The sequence below is a fragment of the Fundulus heteroclitus genome, unplaced genomic scaffold (genome assembly GCF_011125445.2).
Source record: "Fundulus heteroclitus isolate FHET01 unplaced genomic scaffold, MU-UCD_Fhet_4.1 scaffold_119, whole genome shotgun sequence".
In the NCBI taxonomy this organism is placed as follows: Eukaryota; Metazoa; Chordata; class Actinopteri; order Cyprinodontiformes; family Fundulidae; genus Fundulus; species Fundulus heteroclitus.
In genome coordinates, this window is record NW_023396531.1 from 493,310 (window position 1) to 510,314 (window position 17,005).

Sequence of the window (17,005 nt, forward strand, 5' to 3'; positions counted from 1 at the left end):
TGGTGAATCCGAATTCCCAATAGGGTCTGGACCTCTCACTTTGCAAAGCTCTGCTTTACACAAATAACATTGGCTCATATATAGCATTAACACCCTGTTCCTATACATCCTGAAAGGGCTTTAAAAATTAGAGCAGCTCAAGTGGGAAAACAGTAGCCATTTGTCTTTTGGATAATATGAGTGTGGGTGCATTAGAGACAAATAGCATCCACTTCCATTTCCTTTATCATTGTCAGGTCAATTAATAGGCCAAGGATCCTGAGTCACTAGACAGAGGCAACGCACATGAGAGCACAAAGGGAGGTCTTTCAGCTGGTGACCTTGGATGCTCCTCCCAACACAAAACACCCCCAGGGATGGATGCCTCTTTAGAGAGTGCTGGCTCCATGGAAGGGTACTGTTGCTGACACCTAACAGACACACGCACATCAAGGAGCCCTGTGTAAAAAAAAAAAAAAAAAAAACATAAAGAAAAAAAAAACACATTCACATGCACTGATAGTTTTGGGTTCCAAACTAACAGCAAAATGTTCCGCCAGATTAAATATGTACAGAGTGATGGCTATTAGTATCATCATTTAGAGTAGAGGAAGTAGACTGAAAATCCCAGTGGTGGCATGGCCATTGTGGGGTCCATGCCCTCTGTTATAAAGCTAAGCTAAAAGCAATGAGGACCCTCTCCTGGCTCTTTGCATTTATCAGTCTGATAGATTACAATGTCACCTGACTGTCACCTGGAGGGTGCAATGGCTTCATGTTGGAAGGAGCCATGCACTCAACATATATTATACATTGTAGTTGTAATGAATGATGATGATGATGATGGTGGTGGTGGCTGTATTAGTGAAAAGCTTAAAGTGGATGGATCCTTATGCATCTGCTGGCATCAAAGTCAACCATTAAATGATTTTAGAGTCATTGCTTTATGTTCAATATCTGGTGTAAACCCACTATTAGGAAACGTTTAAAATTCTAAACACTTGTAGCAAAACATATGCCCACTAGCATTTGTGGGCATATTGATATTGTTCTTCCTTAGTTTAGCCAGGTTATTCCCTCATGTCTGGCCATTCTCATGTTTCCCTGTTGGATTCAGTTCTCCCACTACCCCTGCTAGTTAATTGCCTTTCTTCTCCTGCTTAATTTCTTTACTCATCTCACCTGTGTAATTTACTCCAACTGCTGCTTTTTCTGTCTCCTGCCCTATATATTCATTCAACTCGGTCAACTCAGCCATAACCAGTTGTCAGATCTACTCAGTTTTGGTCTAATCTGGGCAGTCTGAATCCTTGTCTTGTTTCAGGCTCTAGGCCTCTTGGTAGCTCGCCATCTGAATGACACCTGGCCTGTATGGGACACAGGGCTAGTGTCCAATATATTAATTATCCATGTGCACACACATTCAAGAAATCAAACATTATACTAGCTGCATTACATATAGTATCCAGAAACTAATGATGATGCTGAATCATAAATGTACATCCATACAACATATAAAAATATGAATTACATTCATGTTTAATGCAACAGTTAAATCATAGACAACAATATTGCATTACATCCCTTAAATCTGGAAATAATTCCTAAAATACACAGTGCTAATGGACAATAAAGAGTGAAGTGAATTCATTCATGGATGGACGAAGTTAATTTGGGCTATAAAACACAACAAAACAAACATTAATCAATTTAACAACACATGACAATTGATTCATGTTGATTTTAGTTCCTAACTGGAAATCCAGTTTCCTTGTCATCCTGTAAGTGTTATTTATTTCAGAAATCTTCACTACTCAACATGCAGCTCCCGAGCTCTTGTCTGCACTTAAGTCTGATTCCTAAAAACCTGACAGAATGCCATTGTTTAACAGTCATAAACAGCATAAATAAGTATTTCTCTAACTATGTATTTCAGAGAACGCAACAAAGATAGTGACCATCGTGACATTAAAAAATCTGAACATTTCTAGAAAACCATTGAGAATAATGTGGACACTAGTCAAGGAGACCACCAGGACAAACAACAAGGGAGGAATTTCTGACATTCTTATGGTCATCTGGTTACATATGACAATGATTTCATTTACAGGTGATACATAATTAGAATATCATGAAAATTTTTTTTGAGTAATTCCATTCAAAAAGTGGAACTTGTATATTATATTCATTTACTACACATAGACTGATTTATTTCAAGTGTTTATTTCTTTTAATTTTGATGATTATAGCTGACAACGAACTGACAAACTACAGCAATCAATACTTAACTGTGTCAGGGTCTAGTTTTTGCCTGCCTCACCCTGGACACTTTCTAGACATTTCCACGCCCGATCACTGTCACCTGCCGCCGCCAATTAAGCTGGACTCTTTCCAACTGCCATCCTCCCTACTTAAACCCCCCTCAGAATGCTCATCCTTTTCGCCTTCCTTCATGCTTCCCTCAGTCCTCCTTCGACCTTCGTTCCTTGACCTTTGTCCTCCTGCCTGCCTTCATCCCTTGTCCTCGCCTCGCCTCCCGCCTGCCTGCCTGTGCTCCTTCACGTCTGCAAGCTCCAACCATCATCATCCCTCTGCTGCTGTCTGGTACAATCCTCTGGTCTCCTTCTCCACAACTCATCCTGTTTTCAATAAATAACGTGGCTCTGTGTGTGGCTGAATTTGGGTTCAAATCCACAAACCCCGACAAATAGGGGCTTTTTTCCTTGTATTACTGCAGCAACGCAGTGTGGCGTAGAGTCAGCCTGTCCGTGGAACTGCTAAAGTGTTATGAGAGCCCAGGTTGTTCTGATCATGGCCTGCATTGTTAGGTCTGGCATTAGTGATGGCGAGATGAAGCCTCATGAGGCATTGAACCACTCAGCCAACTGGTTCGAGAAAAGGTTCATTTCTTGACGGTTCATGTGCACACAGCACCACCTACTGGCAAGTTGTATAATCACAGCCAGCTGTATCTTAACACGTGTGATGCATATCATTTTTGTCTATTATGGCTCTTGGGAATGACTTCACAGAAGGTGTAGGACGAAATCATTTGTCTACATAAATTTTGTATACACATGTGTATAATAAAACATTGTTTGAATGTATTCTCTGTGTGTAATTTTTCCCAAAATAGTAGTGACATGATATGGCATGTTGTGTAATAATGTTTTTCTGTGACTCTAGAAAAATGGCATGGGCTTAATCAGGCAGAGGACAATGAAAGTGCTTGTGGAACTAAGCAGGGGGTAGTGAATAGGCTAATGCTTGTGTAACTTGGATGATTTCATGCATTTTTATTAAGAAACAACCATTTCTCCACAGTTTTTGGTTTCAAATGATTTCTCTTTTTTGATACTACTTCTCCAACCTTTGAAAAGACACGCTCACATGGCACAGATGATGCCGGGTTGCATAAATAAATAAGTGCAAGTATGTACAGATTGGGGTACAGTGACCAATGATTAGCCCAGTACTATACGGTCCCACAGTTTCCCCTCAGCAGCAACACTGAAGCACACAGAGGTTCACGCTGCGTCTTTACGCACGATCCAGCTGCTGATGTCTCCTCTCTTTTCAGCTCAATGCAATTCTAGACAGTAACAGTTTATAACCTATATCACCTTTCACAGCAACAGGTTTCTCATCTCAGTCGACCAGACAAATCTCTATTGCTCTCCTCAGTGCGCTCTGGGCGGTGAGGTGGGAGGATTTTACCCGATGGTGCGCTGCGTGCGAGGGATAAACAGGGTGGAAATGCATAAATAAAAACTGTAAATGGCTCCTATACAGTGATCATAGGAGCTGACCGGTCTGAGATCAGCCTCCTGATGTTACAAGTTCTTTAAAATGAAAGCGCGCACCCAAATTACAAGTAACGTAATTTTGCGCACCTGAAAAAAGCGCACGGCAGCAGCGCACCGAAGCGCTGAGGCACAGAAATACGGTGCATGTAGTTAAAAAATGCAGAATTAATAAAAACAACTTATAACCAGACGTAGCGTTTTAAACTGCATCTGGTGAGCAGAACTGTTTTATGATCCAGAGTGCAGCCATGACTGGTTCTGAGTGAAGGCAATATCTTGCAGCAGCTCTCTTCCTCCGCCCCCTCCCTTCCTGCGTACGTAGTACAGGACCTTACCGGCACACTTTCACCACTGTTAAGACTACAATTATTCATAACTCTGATCGCTCCTCCTGCTGCTCTGTTAACATGAACTGCAGCAGGAATTACTGATGGCCACAAGTTGTGAAAGAAGCTGAAACATCTCAGCAGAAGGCGGAGTTTTTATCGTCCGCTGCCCAGATGGGCGTTGGGATTTTTATGCGTGAAAAATGCCATGTTTGCGTGTGACCGTGTGAAGTCAGTGACGTCAATGCGTGATAGTTGAGAGCACTGATCTCCTATCTATCTATCTCTCTCCTAAACTCTCCAAACACCAAACTGTCTCAAACTAAATAACCACTATCCAAACTCTGCTATCCAAACTATCAGAACTCTATCCACTCTCTCAACTGACCGCAACTCGCCTACAACAACCCACATTTTGAATGGAGCCTGTGGGGTTTCTAAAAGCTGTCAAAGCCGCGCCAACATCTGAACCACTTCCCAAAGTAGTCACGTGGTACAGCCGGCCAGCGAGGCTTCGGACGTCATCGTTTTCGGCTCCTCCCCTAAATGAAGCAAGCCTCAATACGCGCTTCACGGAAACGCCCCCTCCATTACTCGACACACGCCTCGAAGCCTCGGCACATAACGTAACATCACTATCTGGCATATTGCATCGTTAGGTCTGGCATATTGCATCTTTCTATTTACAAAACCCCACAGATTTTCAATAGGGTTAAGGTAAAGTGAATTTGCAAGCCAATTAAGAACAGGGATAACATGCTCATAAAACATGGTACTGGTAGCTTTGACACTGTGCAGTTGTCAGGTCCTGCTGGAAAATGGAATCTGAATCTCAATAGGGTTGCTCAGCAGCAGGAAGCATGAAGTGCTCTAAAAACCTCCTGGTAGAACGCTGCATTGACCATGGACCTCAGAAAACACAGTGGACCAACACCAGCTAATAACATGGCACCCCAAACCATCCCAAGATTGGAAACTTTACACTGGAACTCAGGTAATATGGATTCTGTGCTCTTCCCTCTTCCTCCAGACTCTAGGAACTTGATTTCCAAACGACATGCAAAATGAATTTCATAAAAGAACATAAGATTAGACCATTCAGCAGCAGTCCAGTCCATTTTGTCTTTATCCCAGGCGAGACACTTCTGACGCTTGTCCAAGAGTAGCTTGACACAAGGAATGCATCGGTGGTGAAACACCCGCGGTGGACCCAGCTCTTTTTACCCGTCAGGCGACCCCCACCCACATATTACTTTGGATATAAGACGCATGAAACAGACAAGTATACTTCAAGTTATATTTTATCTACTAAAGAAAGAGTAGACACATCAGCGCTGATGGGCTATTGATCGGCAAAAAGCCCCGATTGCTCATCTCACAAACATTATAAAGGAGTTTAGGTTCACACCCATAAAGGGCCTTACACATCCAAACTGTCATCAATAGAGAAACTGTGTCACCTCCGGGACGCTATCTGACAAATATGAGTCATTTTCTTGTGTCCGTTGCTATAATTGTGGCAGGCAGTTCTGGGTTAAACAGTTTGTGCCACTTGACCCAGTTGATATCCTAACAAACTGAAACCATTGTCTTGCATATGTCTGCATGGTGGTACTTGAAGCACTAACTCCACTCTTTGTTAATCTCCCCCACATTTTTGAATGGGTTTTGTTTCACAGTTCTCTTCAGGGTACTTTGCTTGTACAATTTTTTGGACCACATCTTTTCCTTTCCCTTCGCCTCTCTATTAATGTGCTTGGACACAGAGCTCTGGGAACAGCCAGCCTCTTTAGCAATAACAGTTTGTCTCTTGCCCTCCTTGTGCAAGGTTTCAATGGTAATTTTTTGGACAACTGCCAAGTCTGCAATCTTCCCCATGATTATGTAGCCTACAGAACTAGACTGAGACCACTAACAGGCCTTCGCATGTGTTTTGAGTTAATTTACCTTTTCACAATATTAAAATTTTCTGAGATACTGAATTTTGGGTTGTCATTTGTTGTCAGTTATAATCATCAAAATTTAAATATATAAACACTTGAAATATATCAGTCTGTGTGTAATGAATGAATATAATATAAAAGTGTTATTTTCTAAATGGATTTACTAAAACAAATCTACTTTTTATGATATTCAAATTATATGACTGTATTTTCTATATACAATATCTCAATCGAAGATAAGAGTTACAACACATAAGCCTGTTTATGTTTGGTGAAGAAAAAAGCTTTGTGCATCACCAAAGAAACACTATACACAGTGGTGACAACATTTTCCTTAGCTGTTACTTTTCTTGAGATGGATCTGTGGGATAACCTAAACACCAATACCTGGCTTTTTAAGAAACTTTTGTTCACAATAATTAGGCAGGTCCAGAGCACAGAATGTAGCTTGTCATGGATGTCTTTCTTCTGAAACTGTAGCATGTTTACATTTTGCACAACCTAAAACCTTCATACAAAGTCTGGGAAAAGTTTGAACTGTTTAAGGCTCCGACAATATCATCTACCTGTTTTCTTTTAGAAACTTATCCTTGATGTATTTCAGGAGGATCCTTTCAAATCACTTCATGATGACATGGGTCAGAGCAACAGGACAGTAATCATTGAGGTAGGTGGTTGTTGTTGTTTTATTGGGAACAGGCACAATGAAGGAGGACTTCAGGCAGAGGGGACCATGGAGAGCTGCAGGGAGATGTTGAAGATATTCAGAATAACTTGTCAGCATTTGATTTTAGCATCCAAAGCGATGCCATGTCTGGATCAGAAGCCTTGTTGATATTGACCATCTTAAGGAGGTCACTCCTTAAGACAAGTAACTGATGCTGCACCTTTGGCTGGGAAAGATGTTCAGACTCCCTGCCTCTTGGCGTGTCCAGGCATGCAGAGAAGCTGTTTAAGGTGTCAGGGATAGCTAGGTCGTTGCTGGTCACTGTGTTTGTAGTATGTGATTGCCCTGATCACTCTTTACATATCACATGGGTTGTTGTTGTTAAAGTGCTGCTTGCATCTATGCCTTGCTTCTCTATGCCCTTTTTCAGCTCACTTCTGGCCTTGCTAAAGGTCAGTCTGTCCCCTGTTCTGAATGCTGTATCCTGGTAGCCAGGCCAGCCAGACTGACTTATTCCATATAAACTGCGTATTAGTCTGGTAAGGAGCAGGTACAGCCTGACTTCAAAGGCGGGACTAATAGGGTCAGTGACTAGCCTAGACTAAAACTAGCTTATATTCAATTGGTTTTATTCAAAATGTGCATAAACCAATGCACCATAAACAACCTTCATACTTTGGACCTTGTGCTGACATATGGCATTGATTGGGAATAATTAACAGCATTTCCTCACAACCCTACCCTATCTGACCATTTTTAATAACTTTTTGAGTTCAGTTTAAAGAGTCTGTCCTCATTAATCTGTCCTTAATTTCCTCAGTATCACAGAAATGCCCAGCAGATGGCCCCAATGTTGTTACTTTCCATTTGCAAATCGACGCCTTTCTTGACGATGTCACATCCTCGTTGTGTTTTGCATTAGACAGTGTAGCCCCCTTGAAAAAGAAGTTGATTATTCACAGGAAGCTGGCTGTTTAATTTAGAGCTACGTTCTTTGAAGCACAACATTAGGAAATTGGAGAGAAAATGCCACTTTACACATCTGGAATAATCCTACCTAATCTGGAAAAACAGTCTAATGTTGTATAAAAAGACCCTTGCAGAGTTAGAGCAGCATATTTTTCATCATTAATAGAGGAGAACATTAATCCTAGGTTTCTCTTTAGTACAGTTGCCAAAATTACCCAGAATCAAAGCTCTGTTTGTCCATCCATTCCCTTAGCTCTCAGCAGTAATGACTTTATGGAATTCTTCATAAATAAAATAGATCCCATTAAAAATAAAATCATTGGCATCCTCCCAAACATGATTACCTCTTCTGCAGTAAGTGAGGCAGCATTGCAGGAATCTTTAGAACCTGATCGGTGTTTGAACTGTTTAGATGCTGTAGAGCTTTCTGAGCTATCTAAAATTTAAGCTTCATCTAAGCCTTCAACTTGTATGTTAGACCCAATCCCAACCGAGTTGTTTAAGGAGGTATTCCCTTTGATCAGTGGCCCTATTTTAGACATGATTAACCTATCATTAGTAAATGGATATGTACCACAGGCTTTTAAAGTAGCTGTTTTTAAACCTTTACTTAAGAAACCATCTCTTGATCAAGATGACTTAATAAATTACAGACCTATATGTTCTTTTCCTATCTAAGGTTCTTGAGAAAGTAGTTGCTAATCAACTATGTGAACACTTACCTAGTAATGACCTACCTGAGGAGTTTCAGTCAGGCTTCAAAGCTCACCACAGCACTGAAACAGCTCTGGTGAAGGTCACTATTGATATTCTCATGGCCTCAGATAATGGACTTGTGTCTGTACTTGTCCTGTTAGATCTCAGTGCTGCATTCCATACAGTTTATTACAATATTCTCCTAGAAATACTTGAATATATTGTAGGGATTAAGGGGAAAGCATTGGGCTGGTTTAAATGTTATCTGCCTGACAGATTCCAGTTTGTTCATGTTAATGATAAGTCTTCTTCAAACTCTAGGGTCAGTTGTGGTATACCACAGGGTTCAGTCCTTGGGCCAATTCTCTTTACTATAAATATTCTTCTGATTGGCAAGTTATATGACAGCATGGGATCAATTTCAACTGTAATGCTGATGACACTCAGTTATATTTATACATAAGTCCTGATGAATCCAATCAACTACTTTGACTACAGGCATGTCTTGATGACATCAAAACCTGGATGACTTCAAAGTTCATGCTTTTAAATTCTGAGATAGAAGTTGCAATCGCTGAACCAGAGTCCTAGAAAAAAATATTGTTAATCAATCACTTAATCAGGATGGCATTAATTGGCCTCTGGTAATAAAGTAAAAAATCTTGGTGTTATTTTTTACCAAGACATGTCATTTGCGGAAAAAAGAGAGGAGGGGGGCTGGTGGTGTTTGTGAGTGAGAGATGGTGTAGTGTGGTTCATGTTCACGTGAAGGAGCAGATATGCTCCTCGGAGGTGGAGTTACTCGCGATGAGCATGAGACCGCACTATCACCCAAGAGAGTTTGGTCATGTGATCGTGCTCTGTGTTTACATCCCACCCTCAGCGGACGCCACCGCTGCGTGCGAGCAGATCCATGGCGCATTGACCAGGCTGCTGACACAGCACCCCTGCACCTTGTCTACCTGCACCCCCATTACATACCAATGGTGAGGAGGACAACAGCGCAGAAGAGGTCAGTGAACGTTTGGTCAGATGAGGCCACTGAGAAACTGAGGGATTGTTTCAGTACCACAGACTGGAGCATGTTCCAAAGCTCTCATGGTGATGACATCAACAGAAATGTCATTCATTCAACTGAATGTATCAATGGCTACATGACCTTCTGTGTGGAGAGCATTGTGCCTACACGTCGGCTATGGTGCTTTCCAAGCAACCCCCCCTGGGTAACCCCTGAGCTGAAAGTCCTCCTGAACAAGAAAAAAATGGCTTTTAACTCAGGGGACAAAGAGGAGCAGCATAGAGTTCAACAGGAGCACCAATGGAGGATCAGGGCAGGAAGAAAAACTATGGGAGAATGGTGGAGGAGCAGCTGGTGCAGAACATTGGCTGAGATGTGTGGAGAGGTCTCAAGAACATCTCCGGCTTTGGGCAGAGGACCAGCTGGGCTGCAGATGGTGACACCAAGTTTGCAGATGAGTTAAACTGGTTCTTCACATGGTTTGACTCCCCTCACGCTGGCCCCTTCCCTGCCCTCAACTCTCCACATGTCTCCAACCCCCAGCCCACCAGAGACCTACCCTCCCCCCCGCTGTCACTCTCACCAACCACTGACCCATCCACACCTTCGGTCCTGCCTTCCTCCCCCCTCACAGTCACTTCAGTGCAGGTGAGAGGCCAGCTGATGAGGCTGAAACAGAGTAAAGCCTCAGGACCGGACGGCATCAAGCAGCAAGAGTTCTAAGAGCGGATGAACAGCAGGCAGCCACGAGACAGGATAGTGCAGCTGACGTGCGGCGAGGGAGACGGCGAGGGAGACGGCGAGTGAGACACCGAGGAAGGCGGTGAAGAATGTGAGACCGAGGTTGGAGCATCAGGTGAGCGGAGGCTTGGCATGAGAGGCTTGTCAGACAGCAATAGGGGGAGGAATGAAGACGTTCCAGCGGGGAAGAGCAGTCTGAGGAGGGTTTAGAGTTCAACAAAAAACAACCCACTCAGGGTGGGCAGAAGGAGGCTCAGGAAGGGGGTCTAGGGTCCAACAAAAATCAACCCAACCAGGGCGAACGGAGGAAGACTCATAACGGAGGGCTAGAGTCCAACAACAAAAATCTACCCCAACAGGGTAAACAACGGGAAGCTTGCAGAAAACCCCGGAGAGCCCGGGCCGCCGACCAGGAGGCGGACGGCTCCAGGAGAGCTCGAGTGGCTGCTTGTGGGCGCAGGAGAGCCTGGACGACAGCTTGAGAGCACTGGACAGCGACAGCTTGAGGGCTTGAGAGCGGTGTCTGGAGAGCATGAGCGACAGCTTGAGAGTGGTGTCTGGAGAGCTCGAGCGACACCGCTCCGACCCCAACTTTGTAATCTTTCTGACCCCTGATTACTCTTTGTGAGCTTTACAAAGATATTAGAACAGCATGCAAAATAGTAATTTCTTCCTTTTCTACTCTGAGTAGTAATTCATTATTTATGTTAGAAGCCAAGACAAGTTTTATTTTAATTCTTAGAATTCCAAAAGCCTTTCAAGATTTTCAAAGCCAGCAAACAGAGAGAGGTTAAAAGAATCATAATCATAAGTCGTTGCCCCTGCCTGTTAAAAACAACTTTAAAGGTGAAAGTACAAATGTTTTCTATACACATACATGCACATACAGTCATCCATCCATCCATCCATCCATCCATTTTCTGACCCGCTTAATCCCTCATGGGGTCTCGGGGGTTGCTGGTGCCAATCTCCAGCATTCACTGGGCAAGAGGCAGGGTACACCCTGGACAGGTCGCCATGTCGCTGACATACAGTCATATTCAATGAATTACAATATACATTTCTGAGAAGCCTGTCTGTCAGGTAAAAAGTACCTTTTGAAAAAAACATTCTTCAAGATAATTAAACAAACTTTTCATGAGTAGCACATTATCAATGTGTGTCTGCACCATTTGAATCTGTTTGATGAAGGGAAGGAATTCAGCAGTACTCTCTGAGCTGATTAAGCGAAGCAACACCTAGTGCCCGCCTACCACTGGTTTGGTTTTAGCCAACCACTGTATCAAATTAAAACATAAGCAGCAGATGCCATGAGAAACCACAAGAAGTTTAGGTAGTCTAGGCACTTTTTGTTGTTCTACTATTAAATAAGAAATCATGGATTTTTTTTTAAAAAAACGATGCGATACCAGCAGCTACTCCTCCATCCTCCTGCGCTGCCATGTTTGTGTTTGTGCGTCTGTAGGCTCAGCAGCGCTTACTTTTGTTGCAACGGTATGTCCTGCCTTAAACCTCAATACTGCAACGTGATTGGCCAGAACTGCTCTGCCTTCAACCTTAAACGGTTGAAGGCAGAGCAGTACAAGATGGATTCTCGTGTATTTGTGAACACAAATACCAAGTGTCAGGACTCAGTCAGCAGAGCCATCCTGCTTGCTGGCTCTGCCTCTGCTTTCTCCACAGGTGTTTCTGGTTGACTGGCGGGTGGGGCGCGCACACCAGGGATTGGTTCAGCAGCATCCCGCCACGCTTTAAGAACGGCGTGCGGACAGCAGATGAACGCCAGTGTTATCAGTCGATGTATGACTCCAGGCCAGTATTCTCTCCTCAAGATATTCTCCTCCGCGCTTACTGTTACCCTTTGTGTCTCCCGGGACTCCTCCTGCGTGTTCACGTCTCCCCAGAACGATCCACTCGAGCACTACTCTCAAACTGAGTCATCTTCCCGAGTTCACCACTTACCTCGAACCTGTCTGGTTTCCTCTGCTGTCCCGGATCTCTGGATCGGCGGCGCTGCTCGGACCTTCCTCTGCCTACGCCCACCGGTCACTGGATCACCTGTCACCAATAGACTGTTACCAACAAGCTGAGTCCTAACTGCCCTCCCCGGTCCGGTTGCTACGTCCGGGTGGTAAGCTTACGTCTCTCAGGTCGTTTCCTCTGGGGTCCTTCACTTTCTGACCATCTTCCTTTCCCTTTCAGTTGTTTCGGATCCTGATCCGTCGTGCCCTCGTTCGCCTCGAGCGTCATCCCCTTCACCTCCAAAAATAAAATCTTTGAATCTGATCTCTGCATTCGAGTGTAATTGTGCATGTGGGCCAAACACTTAAAGCCAAACATGACACCAAGAGAATTAATTTTGCATAATGCAATATTCTAATCATGAATGCTGTGTTTTTATTAGCTAAAGGTGGGAAAAAACATCATCAGTTTGTGTTATTCTATGTAATGTGTATTGCTTAGTGAATTGAGTTACTGAAATAAATAAACTTTTCAGTAATATTCTAATTTACTGGATATGACTGTATACCTTTCCACAGTTATGCATAACACATTCTTTTTTTTCTCTCCCAGTGTCCTGTCCAGCAATGTGGCAATAGGAATTGATGTCTCAATGCCAGATAGAGCTCGACAGATTTTGCTTTTACAAGTGGAGCGAAACTGCTTTCGCCATAATGCTCCGCTTGATTTATGCATGTAAATAGCTTTATTGTGATTTCTGCAGGGAGAATTTCAAATTATATGGACACTACAATGGGAGAGTAAAGGAAGAACAAGAAGAGAGAGGAAAAGAAAAAAAAGAGAAGAGGTGAAAGAAAGAAGAGATAAAAGGGAGAGAGTGATAAAACGTTCTCCGTCTGCTCCATCACCTGGAAAGAGAGATGCAAAAAGAACAGGACAACCAACAGACATAAAGCAACAGATACAATCGAATAACACCTAGATGCCATTGCTAAATCATATGTATTATTATTTAAGCTGTGTAATGTGACACCTGAAAAAAAGAAAGTGAAAGAACATAAATTACAGGCTTTCTGTATATAAGTGAACACTTATATACACAGAGGGCCAAGGCGCCTGCCAGCGCAGCGGAGGAGGGCAGGACGTGGGGGGATGGCTCCGCACCTAGCGGAGACTTGAGATGATCTTGGGAGAGGGAGCAGATCAGACCCATACCTGGAAAAAAAACTCATTCACACCATCCCTCCCTTGTGCCCCACTCACCACACACAGATTTAAAAAAAAAAAAAGACGATGTACACACATTCCCACATAACACTCGCATCCAACATTGACAAGAGGGGGGGTCACCCCAAATCAACTATACGACTGCTTGTGCCCGACCCCCGGCCCTGCCCCCGGACCAGACGCCCCCCAGACCAGGCCCCCCAAAGAGGGGGGGCCAACACGACCCGTACGGGCCACCCAGCCAGAACACCCCTCACCCCCTACATACCCAATAAACCACCTCCCTCCCCCACCTTACCCTAGCCACCCCTGCCCCCCACCCCTCCTGGGGGGAGCGGAGGTGTCAGCCCCAGACCTGGCAAGCTGCTGACTACCCATAGCAGCCCTTTGCCAAGACCCCGGACACAGTGGCCCGCACCTCCTCCAGGCCCCAGACTCCTTGCTGGGGGTGTACAAAAGACCCCGATCCTCCCTACGCCCGCTCAGATGTTGTGTTGTTGCATGTTGTTCTCAAGTGTGTTTAAAAACTGGGAGCGCCGAAGAGGGTGCATGGCACAGCCCACCCCCCTCCGGAAGGAAGCTGGTGCCAGCGCACCATCTCCAGGCAACTGCCCAGAACCCTCAATGTCTAAGTGAGAGGAGGTGAAGGGACCCGTCCGAGGTGAGGCTCACACAACATAAGCCCCCCCCCCCAGACGTCTTCCCCCCACCCCCCCATACCATGGCCTACATGAGTGTGGGTCATGAAATTGTTTGGAGTGAAAGTGTCTAAGATGATAAAATTGGGGAGAGGGACGTCACCAGAAAGTGGCAACCTCCAGTAACGCCCCCTCCCCAAGGACCTACATGTGTGGCGGCGTGATGGAGCAGGCAGAGAGAGGAGTCCGTGGATGGGGAGCAAAGGACTGGGAAGCCATACCAGGGAGCCAGCTCCCCTACTGACTCCAATAGGCACCCCCGCTCCCCGAAAGCCCCACCCAGAGAAGGGGGCCTCGCCAGCGGCACCACCGTAGCCCGGGGGCCAGGGAGAAGCCGCAGGGCCCGCCAGCCAACCACCCACCAGGACCAACACCTCAACCCCCCCAGCCCACCACCAAGCCTACTGGCTTCCCCCCCCCCAAAAAAAAAAAGTAAATAAATAAATAAGAGGGAGGGACCCTGGCCAGCCAGCCCGCACGAGCCATCCAAACCCCACACCCTAAGCGAAACCCGCACCGGGAGACAAAATGGACCAGGACCGGGACAGGGGGCCGGACACAAGCCCACCAGAACGTCCATCCCCCCAACCACCCCCCCACCCGTAGATTTAATCCCTCTCCAAAACTAACATTCAAACAACTCACCATACATTCGACAGTAGACATCCAGGCTGGGTGAGTCCCTACTCCCCCTCCTTCCCCCTCCCCCCACTAGCAGAGTGCCTATCCAATGAAGGAGAAGAGCATCTGCCCTGAGATGTTAATGACCATGCCCCCCTACCAGCTCAACAGGCCCCGAGGCCCCCCAGCGCACCAGAGGCCCCGTGCAGGGGCGGACACCCGGGCGCGCGCCGGCCCACACCAAAAGCGGCACACCCCCGAGGCCCCGCCGGGGCCCCCGCCCGAGGGCGGTGTGCCCCAGGGACCCCAGGCCCCCAGACCCACCCCGGCCCTACCCAGCAGCAGCACAGCTACCAGGTCAGTAACCCACGTCCGTCGCCACGCAGCTCCCCAAGAGCGCCGCAAGCGGTTGCTGTAGGACGCCCGTAGGCCTTCCAAGCCCTTCCCAGATGGGGGCAACAGACCCTGGAGTCAGATTCACCAGGCGCCCCACTCCGAGTGCCCCCAGAGCCCCAGGAACCCCTGCATCCAGCCACTGCGCCCTGCAGGAAGCAACCCACCGCCCCTTATTCCACTAAGTGATGGTGTTGATCAGAGGAGCCCAAACAGACAAATCAGATGTGGATGCAGATGCTGTCTCAAGATTAATATGATCCAACAAAAGATCTCTATACTGATTGATACTGAGATTTTCTTTACTTTTCCAATTCATGAGGATAGTTTTCTTTGCGATAAATAATGCAGTGAAAACCATGTAAACTATTTATTTCTCCAGAGGACTTTCCTCAAAATTACCGAGCAAGCAAACTGATGGGGAAGGTGTAATTTTACAGCTCAGGCACTTTGATAAGTCCTTACATATCTGTGTCCAGAACCTCTGGACTGGTGTGCATAACCATAACGCATGAATATAATTATCAGGATGATTGCCTATGCAGTGTGGACAGATGTTAGATTGTGCCAAACCCATCTTGAATAATCTTTGTCCTGTGTAGTGTACTTTGTGAAGGATTTTGTATTGTATTAGTTGTAAGTTGGTGTCTCTAGTCAATTTGAAAGTTCTTAGACATATCTGAGCCCAGAAGTTTTGTTCAAAGGTGACTGATAAATCCTTTTCCCTTTTCATAATAGGAAGAGATATTGAATCATGTATTTTAGTCAGTGTCCTGTATGATTTAGACAGTAGTTTGGGGGTGGGGTTAAATCTAGGAACTCTAATATATTAGTTGGGATTTGTAAACCACCATTAATATACTTATATTTATTTCTAATTATTGATTTAAGTTGTTCATATTCCAAGAATTTATTTTTACTAATGCCATATTGCATATTTAGTTTAGCAAAATTGATGAACTCGGTCCGTCAAGTAGATGTTCCAGATATTTAATACCTTTATTCTTCCAGTATGTAAAGTTTGTCATTTTATTATTTTGTAGGATATCAGGGTTATTCCAGATAGGTGTACGACTGCATGGGATAAGGGATGACTTTGTAATTTTAAGGAACTCCCACCATGCTGTAAGAGTAAAACTAATGTTGATATTTTTGAAGCATGTATGCTGTTTTATATTTGAGCTAATAAACGGCAAATCTGAAATCATGATATTATTGCACATTTCCTGTTCTATATCTAACCAAGGCTCATCTAGATGACTATTTTTTATCCATTTAGAGATGTATTGTAGCCTATTTGCTAAGTAATAGTTATGGAAGTTAGGCAAATCTAATCCTCCTCTGTCTTTAGTCTTCTGTATTGTCTTTAAGCTAATACTTGGGGGTTTATCTTTCCAAAGAAATTTAGATGCATAACTGTCGCGGGTTCTTGCTAACAGCCCCTGTGGCGGGCCTTGACCACATAAACTTGACTCCAAAATTGTGAAAAAATCATGGAGGGCATGTCGATGTCTTCAGGTGATGATTTTTTATTTTCACACCTCCAAAAATGAAATACAGAGCAGCAGAAAGAATCGACAAAATGATCAGAGTCCATACATGAATTTTACCTCCTCAGAAAAAAAAAATACCTTTTTGGGCTGCACAGCAACGTTACCTCCTCTGTAACCAGGCCAGACTGACTCAATAGGACCAGCAGCTCTTCTTATAAGTCCTAAGCCCCGCCCTACAATTAAATCTGCAAACAATTGAGCATTCATTTTATTACATAACACACAAAAAAACCACTTATCCAACAAAACAATATATTTATATCCTGCTTCCATTCCAAAGCTACTTTCTTTAGTTAAAAAAAAAAATACAATTAAGCTTGCTGGCAGACTGACTCCCTTTATGGGAAGAAATAAACAACAGGAAAAAGGAACAGGAAGTATTACGCCCACTTTCCCTCAGAAGCCA